Consider the following 13,193-nt stretch of genomic DNA (forward strand, 5'->3'; position numbering starts at 1 on the left):
ACATAATGAAGCCATTTTCCATTTATTATGAAAATGAAGCGACACTTAATAGTTTTCATTGAATTTCTCAAAACAAATCAACAAAAAAAGAAAAATGTTCGAAGCATTTTCAAATCCGTACTACAGTTTGACAAGAAATAATGCTTTCGGGGCTTATATCTTATCAAGATTGAATGAATTCTTGGGGGAAAACTAGAACAGTCAAATTTTCAAAATTATCGACATTCCTTGAAAGATTTTAATTTATTGAAAGATTTAAGTATCTACTTACCTACTGACCCTTCGTGATAGCTCGTAGCAGAAATTTTCATTTCCCTTCAAACGGGGGCCAGGATGGCGGTATTTACCGAAGATTTGAATAGCAAATTCTGATATGATAGCTCAAATATTTACTCGATATGAATATGTATTAAAGACAACCATAGCTACATTAATCTCACCATTAATAATCATGCTGAAGTTCTTATTAATATTTAGGTTACTTGACTACTATCACTATCATTTTACTAAGAAAGTCGTATTTGTAAACTGTTTATGAAATTTCAAGACCATTTTATTAAAATCCCGGTACCGGTCATAATTAATAATTATAAATATCTAAGTATGTAAAAATCTGGTCAAATGCGTGTCGTGTCAGATTGACACACACATTACATAACGGACTACGGCGGTGTTCCGTAGCAATTCCAAAATCTAGGACAGTCATTAGGACTTAGGTAGGACCTACCTACCCCAAACCATCATAAGGATTTTAAGAACAGAGATTTTAAGAGGATAAGTAGGTAGGTACACCAATTTTTTTTCGACTTATGATTTTCATGTTCAGAAGTGCCTCTGTAGCAGTAATAGATTTCTGTAACTGTATTCAGTAAGTACAGTAGGTACGCGGCCGAAAGTAATGTACATCGACATTTAAAAAGAGATATCCTATTTGTAGAGCGTTGTCTCTGTCGTTGAGACGGACATAACGTCATATAGGTATGAGTGACAGACACAACGCTCTACAAAACCGAAATAACATTCTAAAGGCCAATGTACATTACTTTCTGCCGCGTACTGTACCCACCTAGTTTATTTTTAAAATGGCTGTGACACATAGACAGACAGACGGACTGTAGAAAACCATAAGGGTTTGAAGGTCTAGAAAAAATGTTGCTAGTTTTCCCCAATTTAAACTACATCTTCAAATAATTTTTGAAGCATTTGGCACTGCAGGGTACAAAACGCTACAGGGGTTAACATATTGGTAACAGCATGATGTACCTATAACCTATTGTATAGTAGAGATGCGCCCAGCTGTTAAACTTGCACAGTTTGTAATATCTCTTAACTGGAGTGTTAGAGTATAATTTCATTTCGTTGAGTATCCTTCAATTTTTACAAGTATGTACTTATTGTATGTAGATATGGTGTAGCTTTTTTATACTTCTACACTAGGCATCTATAGTATCTAATGGTATAAAGAAATAAAATGTATTAGCTTGTGAGTTTGTATAGTAATCACCAGAACCAATGAACCTATTTCGAAAATTCTTTAACTATGGATCTATAGATTATGTCACTTGGACGAAATCGCGAGCAAAAGCTAGTTTATTTATAAGTGAACGACTAGGTGACTAGGTGATGCCCGCATTCCGTGGGAACTTTTAAATTTTCCGCGGTAGAAAGTAGTAGTCCTTCCCCCAGATGCAAGCTGTCTCTGTACCAAATTTCGCCAAATTCGGTTGAACCGTGAAAGCTTTTCACGCCAAGCAGACAGACAGACACACTTTCGCATTTATTTTTCCTGTTAGTGGTACAACTACCTATACCTACGTGTACCTATTGACTGTCACAATAATAATCCTATCTCATTAACATTATTGGGAAAAAGAAAGGACAAAATTCATTGGTGATGATGACTCCATGGTAAGGAAGATATCTCTAGGTAGACTGTATAGGGTTTCACAATTTCCATAATAATTTAAGTAAAACTTTGAACTACAGACCATAATTGTATCATACATTATCAAACTAATGAACTACAAGGCCATACAACTTTTTAATAAGCAGGTCGTGTTCTCATCACTAATCTTTTTACCACACATTTCGTTCACCGGGCTATCATTACGACTATCAGGGATTACCGCCAACCGGCTATTACAATAAATAGCATAATTATTGTACAAAACAGGCCCTTGAACAGGCTCTGTACATTCTATGCCTAGTTAGATCACGTTGGTCATAGATTAAATAATTGTCGAAGAGAGCAAAAACTGATCGAAATAAAAAATGTAAACGATACGGGCGGACTGTATTTTGATCTACGGAAAAGGAACCATGGCCTCTACCGTAGACATCAAGAATATCAAATCCGCTTGAAAAAAATAATTGTGTGATATCTATTAAATATTTCACTAAAGCTTCGGTGTTTAAAATTTTGTGGATATTTTTTTATGCCAATACTATTAGTATTAAATTCGGTTGTCTAAAAGTAAAACTCGTAAACTCGTTCCATAGCATAGGTTCAAATTAAGACGTCTAACCTCGCCTGAAAACAACGTGAAGTTCAAATCAGCCTGCCAGATCTCAGTCCAGCGTGGAACGCAAATGTAGCCTACATTTGCGTTGACAATGATGATGATGATGATAAATATCAAGCAAGCCTCTCAGAGACAGCCAAACCGTATCCATTAACCTTCCCATTTCTTTATAACATCTAGAAATGAGCCGTGTACAAAACAAATCGGCAACAAGGGGAGGTGTGTCGATATCCCGCTGCGTGCGTCTGTTGCCGTGTTGCCAACAACAGAAAAATTATAATTCCTGCCATTGTGCTGGTAACCCCGATGACAGGTCGCCGTTGGACACATGTTTGAGGCATTTCGGGCAATTCCTTCGTGTAATGGGTGGTGTTTTAATGTCCTTCGTGGATTTATGGGCAGGGAATCACCCTCGGTTGTGTTTTAATGATATTGACACGAAATTACCTATAATATGTGCGTTAATGGGTATAAATGTGTGGGCTTGAAGTTTTGTAGCTACCCATCCTAAGTAGATACGTGAGTACCTACTTTTAGTTTTTATAGGGTGAAATTGTGGTCAAGTTGACAATTTTTTATTCCGAAAAGATGGTATAGGTACCTACTCATCTACTTTGGCAATAGAATTATTACACTATATTAGTTAGCAAACCAAGTGATCAAAAAACTAATGGAAACTGAAAAAATTGTACGGTCGGTCGTCGCGTCGGGGCATGGAAGGCATTCTTCATATGTACTTCTATAATCTCTAAGGAAGATACTTCCATTCAATAGAGATCTTGGTTAAATGTGAATAGCTGTGAATAGAATGTGAATAGTTGAAATATATAAATATGTCCATTTGCTAAAAAGCTTTTTTAGAAACATTAATTTGTTTTTCAAACTTCCTAAGGATTTTGGCGATAACTTAAAACTACTTACTTTTTGAAGTTAGCCGCTTTTTAGAAAAAGGATGCCAAAATTGTATATGTACAATAATAATATTATAATGTAGATAGGTTGTACTTCTGTATGTACATCAACTTTTCTTCGAGAAATTAGTCAATGAACTATCACCGGCGATCATTAATCAAGAGCCATTGATTATTATTTATTTATTTTTTATCTAGCTATTGATTGACGCATAGACAGAGGCTGTAATGAGGCTTTGGAACTACGATCTTGTTGAAGTAATCATTAGCACCGCTTGTGTTTGGGGTCAAGGCCTTAAGACTGAATCAAACAGAACGCGGAATGGCATACGCGGTTCCTCGAAGTTTTTTTACAAGACTACGACAAGACAACGACAAGACTATACGACCAAGCAATGATTAGATTACGACAAGACTACGACATGGCTATTGGCTATGACCTTACTAGACAAACACAAGACACCGACAAGACTACATGAACACCTATACGGATATAGGTATAATAATTATAGTGAAGACCCTCTAAGAATATAATTATATTTTTAGAGGGTAGACACTATAATTATTAATTATGTTAGGTCACACAGAAATATTAATTTCCAAAGTTAGCTGAGTTAGCTGAGAACGCTATGTTCGCTCTTGCTGTGAATAACAGAATTATTTTTAGTTCTAGGATTTAAAGGTATAAAAAATATTCACTTCGAACGAATTTATATTTTATAGATTACACTAGAAAGGGACTCTTCGGTAATAAATGGTTTATTTAAATGCCTCTTGAGGATTTACGGCAGATACGCCATAAAGTCAATTCTATTTAAAAATCTCCCCTGAAAAGCGTCGCATTACAGCTTATCTATCGATGTTGCAGGCGTTCGGAGTCCGGACCCTTCGAGCGTTATCGTGATACTGCCAGATTTTATAACAATAACACCTCCCTTCCCCAACCTTATCTTCCAACCTATCACGAGGGGACGCAAAATGCGTTCGAATTTCGAACCTCATAGCTGCAAATTTTAAATTGCTGAAACCTTTTTTTTATTCAGATACAAGTTAGTTAGTGAAATTAAAAGAAAAGTGTTATATCTTCTACGATGGTACGGAACACTTCGTGTGCAAGTCCAACTCGCGTTTGACAGATTTTTTATTTTATCATGCTTCAAACACCTTTTTAAACATTGCCAACCATGCCAATGAAGTTTTCGATGATGATGCTCTGTACTTATAACATAACTTTTTCAATTTTCTTGGCAAATAAAACCAATTTGGATAACAACCTCTCATCGTATCACGTCCATACAAAACAAGCGAGTGAAGTTAATTCACCAACAATGCGCCAGTTGTAATCCGCAATATAAAACATATCACAGTAACAGTTGGTTGCAACCCTCAGGGGTGTGCTCACTCGGAAGACGGGCCAGGGCATAGACGCCGTATGGCGTGTTACGATTATGGTTATCAACGATTAATTTTGGTAGTAACAAGCAACCCCTGCGTGCAGTGCAGTTCATGACGTGCGCATGGGATGTGACGTAGATTTGTTACCTATTTTTTTTGAGGTGCCCACTAAGGATGTTTGTGCGAATTTTTACAAGCTAAGGTAGAAACTAGAAGCTCGATTCATAAAAAAATATTTTCTAATTTGGACGGTCGGACTCAAGGTCGAGATGGCAATCGAGGAGGGAACGCCCCGCATATCCGCACAGCCCCCGCGCTAACCAGATGCGGGGCGCCCGTCATACCCCGTTTGCCATCTCAACCTGTCGCGGACTTTAGATACGTCGGAGTATGCTAAAAATCAAATTCAAAACATGCTTTAAAAAACTTTAGGTACAAAATATACAACAGTCTAATACGAGTACAATTTTGGCTTCCAAATTGTACCCATTTAGTTAAGGGTTAAGAAGCCATACATTGTCACAATGGGGTGTCTTTTTAACGCCGACTATTTTGATGGGCCAGTCTTTTTGCCCCCAAATGAAGGGTTGGTGCCCTCATAATTTTATTCTAACCCTTTTATTAAATTGTAAATCAGAATTTTTCCATTTTTTCAAAAGGTTTGAATTGAAATCGACAGTTTAAAGTAGATTTGGATAAGTATTTTATTTTCTAACGGAATGTTCCTTATACCTATCTATCCACGTTGAGGATTTGCTTAGTTGTTTTTAGATTAGATTAGATTAGATTTATTTATTTGCTTTCATGTACATTAATTGATTTTATTTTGATTGAATTTAATCATCATTATCATCAATCGATAGACGTCCCCTACTGGGCATAGGTCTCTTGTAAGAACTTCCACAATCCACATGCCATGGTCTTGCGTCACCTCAATCCAGCGATCCTCCCTGCGACTCATTTGACGTCGTCTGTCCATCTAGTGGGGGTCTTCCAACAATGCGCTTTCCGGTGCTTCAGGTACTTGCATGGTATCTAAACTATCTAATAAAAGTTTCAAAACAAAACAAAAATAAATTGTGATTCATACACATCCGTCATCCTACTATTATTCAACATGCTTGCCCTAGACCCTACCCTAATGTTGCCCTAATCTCGGCAAATCTAATCATTCATCGTGCGCATCTGTGTTGCCATCAAACGGACTTTTATAAAGTCGTCCTTGTGGACCAAACACTTGGTGCGCCATACCCTGGCATAGTTGAAATACACACGGGCTTATATTGTGCGCTTTTTTGCTTAGTAAATCTAAAGATAGCTTTATGTTTCATATAATATAATATAAAACTTTGGTTGGTTGGTTGAATTCTGAAAGGTCGTAAATTCCTATCTCACCTGTTGGACTATTATCATGCTCACTCCTAGCGAAAGCTAGCATAATAATATATTTCCCGTACCAAATCTTAGGTATTTGCCTACATACCTAACATTTCCTTTGCCTTTCCTACATATTTATAAAAGTATTTTAGATTTAATTTCATAAATCGATAAGTTCATTATGGTGTTTTAAATTTGTTAAATACTACGTTGAATAAAGAACATACTACATGGGTACGATCTAATAATTTAGGATCAAAAAGACGTAATTTTGTAAATACTTAGGTACGTACCTATACGAGTAGATCTATATGAACGCTCAATAATTTCGAATAGAGAACCACCTACTTTTTGAAAGTCGGTTAAAAAAGCTAAGTATCGTCAAAGGAATGTAAAATGTAAAAGGTATGCCATAACACGATGAGGGTTTATGATTAAAATTCTAGTAGCAGGCCGTTCAAAATAATATCCGGTATGTATTCAAAAGTACTCGACGCCAAGGGATTCCATGAACTAAATGTCAATTTTAACATGTAACTGTCTGGTGATAGGAGAAATATCATTTGCAAGTGGGAAGAAGGGTCGCATTTATTTATCACCATCAGGTGCCAGCAAATTTGTTGGTTTACTTATTTTCAGTCCTAATAGGTACATCTTTTCTGGGGACCCTAGTAGGTATATTATCTTTTCTGGGGTTCTGGGATGGGTGGTCTTGACTTCACAAGCAAGAGTTTTATGGCTTCGAGTTGATTTCCGGATGGTGATTTATGAAATTACTAGATGTTGCCCGCAACTTTGTAAGTGTAATATGTAGGTTGCAAACGTATCAAATTAGAAGTAAGGTGATGCAAAATTATGTAGGTTAGACTAAGAAATATTATTTAAACAATAGCTTATAAGATTTCATTATAATTACTGTTAGTTCGTAAGAGATTCGATCATAAGCCTTCAACCAATAAACACGTCTGTACTAACGCCGTCTCCATCATTTAATCCACCAACAAATAAAGTTATATTTCGTTTTTTTAGATTTATAGAAAATGCCGTGGGAACTCTTTGCCGATTTTGCGGGACAAAAAGTAGCCTATGTCCTTGGTTATGTCTATGTTCTTGTTGATATAAGGACATGGGTATCGGTATCGACTTTGTATCGACTATCGATTTTTGCGATATGACTGATCTAGGACGCCTTTCTTAGGCGTCGTAAGACACCTAAGTATACCTTGCGTGTGTGTGTCTAGATACAAGAGTTCTTCCCAGCGCAGATGCCAATGGTCGAACACTCGTGTTACGACCTATTACAAGAGTCTCGACTCTAGAAACGAAATAGAAATAGAAAGATTTTTTATTCAAATAGATAAACATTTACAAGTGCTTTTGAATCCTTAAAATCTACCACTACTACAAATATTTATAGGTAGTTTGCTGCTGTAGTTTTATTGAAAATTTCATTTTCCTCGGTTATAACTTTATACTAGACTAGCTTATGCTCGCGACTTCGTCTGCGTGGACTACACAAATTTCAAACCCCTATTTCACCCCCTTAGGGGTTGAATTATCAAAAATCCTTTCTTAGTGGATGCCTACGTCATAATAGCTATCTGCCAAGTATATGCCAAATTTCAGCCCTATCCGTCCAGTAGTTTGAGCTGTGCGTTGATAGATCAGTTAGTCAGTCAGTCAGTCATTCAGTCACCTTTTCCTTTTATATATTTAGATATTTCATGAGGTTGTCAACAATCTATTACAGGGCCAAAGCATTTTAAACGTAATCGATTTTTTCGACACCATAGTTCGACACTGATACAATTTGTTAGCAGCGAGCGGGGCCGCCGAATTAAATGTCTCCTTTGTGAACTGACACTTGTTAGGGTTCATCCTCATTTAAGTGTTCAATTGCTTGTTTACAGTGACAAATGTTTAGTTTAGTTGGCTTATACTGGGTGCAGTTTTTTGTGTCCACTTATCATGTTTGACTGATTATTCAAGCCGTCGCTATAAATTGTAGCGAAAACAGAATAAATTAATGTCATCTAATTTCTTAACTGATTTTTATTCCGTTACAAGTTAGCCCTTGACTGCAATCTCACCTGGTGGTATAATATGATGATGCACTCTAAAATAAAAGCAGGCTAACTTGAAACTTGGAAGGGTTGATTTATGGCAGTTTGTGGGGTTAAACTTAACAGATGACAATCTCGACCTGTCGCGTACTGTACCTCTTATCGGCTTCTTCACGGCATCATGCCTGAACGCTAAATCGCTTGGCGGCATGGCTTTTGCCGGTGAGTTTTGCTATAGGGTGGTAGGTAACTAGCCACGGCCGTAGCCTCCCACCAGATCAGCCCAGATATCATTTAGAAATTATAAATTCCCAAATTGCTGGAAGTCGAACCTCGGACCTTCCACATATAAGACAACAGCGCTCACTACTCCGCCAGGGAGGTCGCCGGTCGTCGGTCGTCGGTCGTCGGTCGTATATTTAGTTTAAAGTCATCGATGTAGAGTTGCGTTTTCTTCATCGAGCTTTTAATCAACTGTAACAATTATAACACCTACTTTAATTATTTATATTGTGAAATTTTGACTTCTAAATTCTAAGTTGTTTTTTTACTATTTTTTTTCCATGTACGAGTATCTACGTCACATGAGTAGATATCCCTATCGTGTGCCTACGTGTTCTTGTTTCGCATCACGCATAATTTATTTTTTTATTGGAAATCACGTAGATCACGTAGTATATCATCATATAGATAAACTAGCCGATTCTCAATTTCTCAAAATCCTCTTGGTTTTAAAACTGCAAAAAGAAGTACCTAAGTGTTATACCCATTCTAAAAGTTTTTTGTTTAAAAATGTAGTTCCATTTTTTAGCACTAACACAAACCGGTACCCTTCGTGGTAAGAAATCCTTGCCCAGGCACCCACGGCTCAGTTCTAAGCTTAAAGGATTTACCTAATTCAATGTGACATGGGCTTGACGAGAAAAAACGTAAAAGGCATAAGTTGACAGCACTGCGCCTCACGACATCGTTAAATCCCGTCCGCCCGATAAAGATCTGTGACACCTTCGCTTTTTAAAAGGTAAAAAAAAAAATTAAAAATGTAAAACGTCTGATGCCACCTGGGCTACTGTATTCAAATTAATTTTTTTACAAAACCCCGCGGATTTCGGGAAACCACCCTTAAAATGTGTGAGGTCGAATTTTAAGCTCATTTTGATAGTTTTTGTTGTTGTAGTTTTTATAATGTTTGTTGTTATGGGGTTAGTGACATCGTTGTTTGTGGTCACAAAACGTTTGCTTATTTGGATAACATCCATCTATCTCTTTTTAATCATTATTAGAAATACTCTTAAGATCTATGAAGTTGCATTTTGGTAAAATAAATGTTTCTGATTCTGAACACAATCGATTCATTTTTTGTTTACAAAAACAAGAATCGATAGTTAAGTACCGATGTTCTGGTGAATTGCGGACAAACAATATTTTAAAATTAACAAACAATGAAATAATTATTTAAATTTTCTTACTTGAATCCACATGCTAATTTTAAAATTTTATTCTCTCAATATTCACTAAAGAGAGCTTTAAGCCGTTATACCTTCACATTTATAATTCCTCACTCTACCTACAAAAATAAAAGAATTTTGTGACATTATTTTTATGAAGAAAAAACTTTTTCAACGCCCGCTTTAAAGACACATCGACCAATCTTTCACCCCTCTGGCCATAGATGAAGGATCTTCTAAGACCTAGACCTGACACTTGATACCTAGTTGAAGACCTAGAATCTTGAAAAATAAAAGAATAGAATAGGTATCAAGTGTCAGTTCGGTAAGTGCGTTTAGTGCGTGCGAACTGGTACAGGTAAAATAAGTAAATATTTATTTGATGCAAATAAGGTGTTATATTAAGTACTATATAATGGGTATAGGTACACGCATATTTTGTCGTTACCGACAAAGAGCAAGAGAAGCACTTGAAAAATGCAGCTTGTGAAATCCATCAGATTTCAGAAACTTTACCTACAGATAATAAACTGTAGGTACAGTTTCTAGTCATAAGTCATAAAACACTTCTTACTAGACGTCTCGCCCAGTTCATTATTGTCTAAAGTATCGATCTCGGTAGGTAGCGACATTGTATTCAAATGGTTGGAATTTAAATACAAAACGCGATTATGTGACGAATACGAACATTATAAGTCGATGCGTCCGCTCCAGATTGGCATCTTGGCAGCGTACCTACCTACACACTGTGTATAAACGTTCAAAAGAAATTAAACGCGTCAAAAACGATCGTTTTTTACCTATTGTATTTACAATAGCATTGTTTCAGTACTAAAATTATTATTTTTAGAAAAAAATATTTACAAATGATGATTATTCAAAGAGACATAATATAGATGAATAGAATTGATAAATCATGACGGCCAAATACTCAAAAGTCCAATATTTGCTAGATGGGCTATCTATTAAAGATTAATATTATATATTAAAGCTTTTTGCATGCGAAAATTGCTAAAAACTATTTGAATAAAACTGATAATTGTTTTAGAATATATACCTTAAAGTCACTTTATTTACTAACTATTAGATGCCCACGATTTCATCCGCATAGATTTAGGTTTTTAAAAATCCCGTAGGAATTCTTTGGTTTTCCTGGGAGCCTATGTCACTCTCCAGGTTTATAACTATATCCATACAAAAATCACGTCAATTCGGTAGCTCCGTTGGGGCGTGATTTAAAGATACATCAACAAACCAAAAGTCAAACATACAAAAAGAAGCACATCCATTTAAATTTCATTAAATATACTTACCAGTTTTATTTTAGCCTATTTAGCTAAACAGCTTGTAGAACGTTCGTAGAAGAAGCGCAGTGTTTTTATTAGCCCGTGCGTAGTCTCTGTAAATCTTCATTCTAGATTGAAAAGTTGGTAATCTGTCATGTTGGAACTTGGAGTCGCCTCGCACTTATACGAGCCTTTGTTTGCTCTTCCGGTTCAGAGTTAGGCTTTGTTGCCCCAATTCATGTGGGAAGTGTTATATAAGTAAGTATATTATTATGTTGTATCATTGTATGTATTTAACTATGAAGTAACTATGTAGTACATGAATAGGTACATAGTTATTTTGCTGATTGTACAAAAATTATCAGCTTACGACTTACGTCGGAATATTAAAAAGTTATTTCTTTTTATTTATTAACTAACTGATGCCCAAGGCTTCGCCTGCGTGGATTTAGGTTTTTAAAATCCCGTGGGAACTTTTAATTTTCCAGGACAAAAAGTAGCCTATCCGTAGTAGCCCGTCCCCGAGATACAAAATTCTCAGTACCAAATTTCATAAAAACACTTAAACACATGATTCTTTAAAAATCCCGTGACTTCACCACGATTTAAGAAGTATGCAATGCCTTAGAGCATCAGGGCTAAGGAGTTGGGTCCTCGAGTTCAAAAACTAAAAAGTCTTTACTTAGTACCTAGGTACCGCCAATATCAATAATTTACAACCGACAGTTTCTAAATTCCATCATTTTTTGTGGTCAGGTTCTGTACAGCATTAGGATTGAGGAATTGGCATCCATCCTATCGATTAAAAAAAGTTACTCTCGGTGATTTCAGTGTATACATATAATGCGTAAAAAATGAATTCTCACGCGCCATGTTAACCTTATGTTTCAAAACATGTCATGTCAAAAGTATGATTTTAGTCTTTATTTTAAAGTACCGTACTTTTCACATGCCAGTTGACCCAGAGTTAAGATGGCGCGTGAGAAGTCATTTTGTACGGACTATACACATTGCGTAAGTAGGTACCTACCTACTTATTTAGGCGTGAGAATCTGGTGAGTATATTAAAATGAATTATCTTGTACATTATATTTTTTCAAGACGGGTATTTTGAAATAAATCTATCGAGAGGTCAATATACCTAGAGATACTAATAAAATGTGCTTAATCGTCGACCAGCAGTTTGAGATGTCAAAGAGTAAACGGGCGGGTTAAGCCGATCGACTGTTAGGTACCTAATGCATAATATTATGGATGTAGGAAGTAATAACTCTAATTACCTCCACTTGCTGATTCCATCCATGGTGCCTATACCATATACATATAAATACCGTGCCTACATCTTACCTTGTAGTGGACTGATTATGTTCGAAATGCGAGTAGAAGTATTTAAGTTTTTTTTAATTCAGATAGAAGTTAGCCCTTGATTTTAATCTCATCTGGTGGTAAGTGATGGTGCAGTCTAAGATGGAAGCGGGCTAACCTGATAGGGGTATGGCAATTTTTATTAAACCCATGCCGGGTTTAATAAAAATTGCCATACCCCTTTCGTTTCTACACAGCATCGTACCGGAACGCTAAATCGCTTGGTGGCACGGTTTTGCCAGTAGGGTGGTAACTAACCACGGCCAATTCCTCCCACCAGACATTACAATTAAACGCAAACAACAATACAATACAATTATTACAAAAGTTTCATTTCAACCGGTCCACTGGTATTTCCGTAATGCGCGTAACTCGCACTTGACCGCTTCTTTAATATTAAATTGCTCAAATAGAAACAATAGGTATAGGTACAAAGCTCTACAGTACCGGTCTATGCATAAATTATTTAATCTATGACGCGTCTCGTATGTCACTGGGATTAGGGCGCGCGCGCAGGTAGTCTGAATGAAATTGTCACTGTCTACAGTAAATGACAGCATGTTCAGGGTTGTCAATAAATTTTTTTTAAATCAGTTGACCATGCGAATATTATTAAGTTGAAATTTCTTGCACCATTTTCCCTGTTTCATAGAGTTTTTCTAATTGTTGTGAATTAACATAAGCATATTTAGATTATGCTCGCGACTTCGTGCCCACGTGGATTTAGGAGGATGGATATTGGCGAGAGAGTGAGTAAAACCTACTAGGTCTCCTTAAAAGATTAAGAATAAAGGTTCTCTCTGTACCAAATTTCGTTAAAATTGGT

The sequence above is a fragment of the Maniola hyperantus genome, chromosome 9 (genome assembly GCF_902806685.2).
Source record: "Maniola hyperantus chromosome 9, iAphHyp1.2, whole genome shotgun sequence".
Taxonomy (NCBI): Eukaryota; Metazoa; Arthropoda; class Insecta; order Lepidoptera; family Nymphalidae; genus Maniola; species Maniola hyperantus.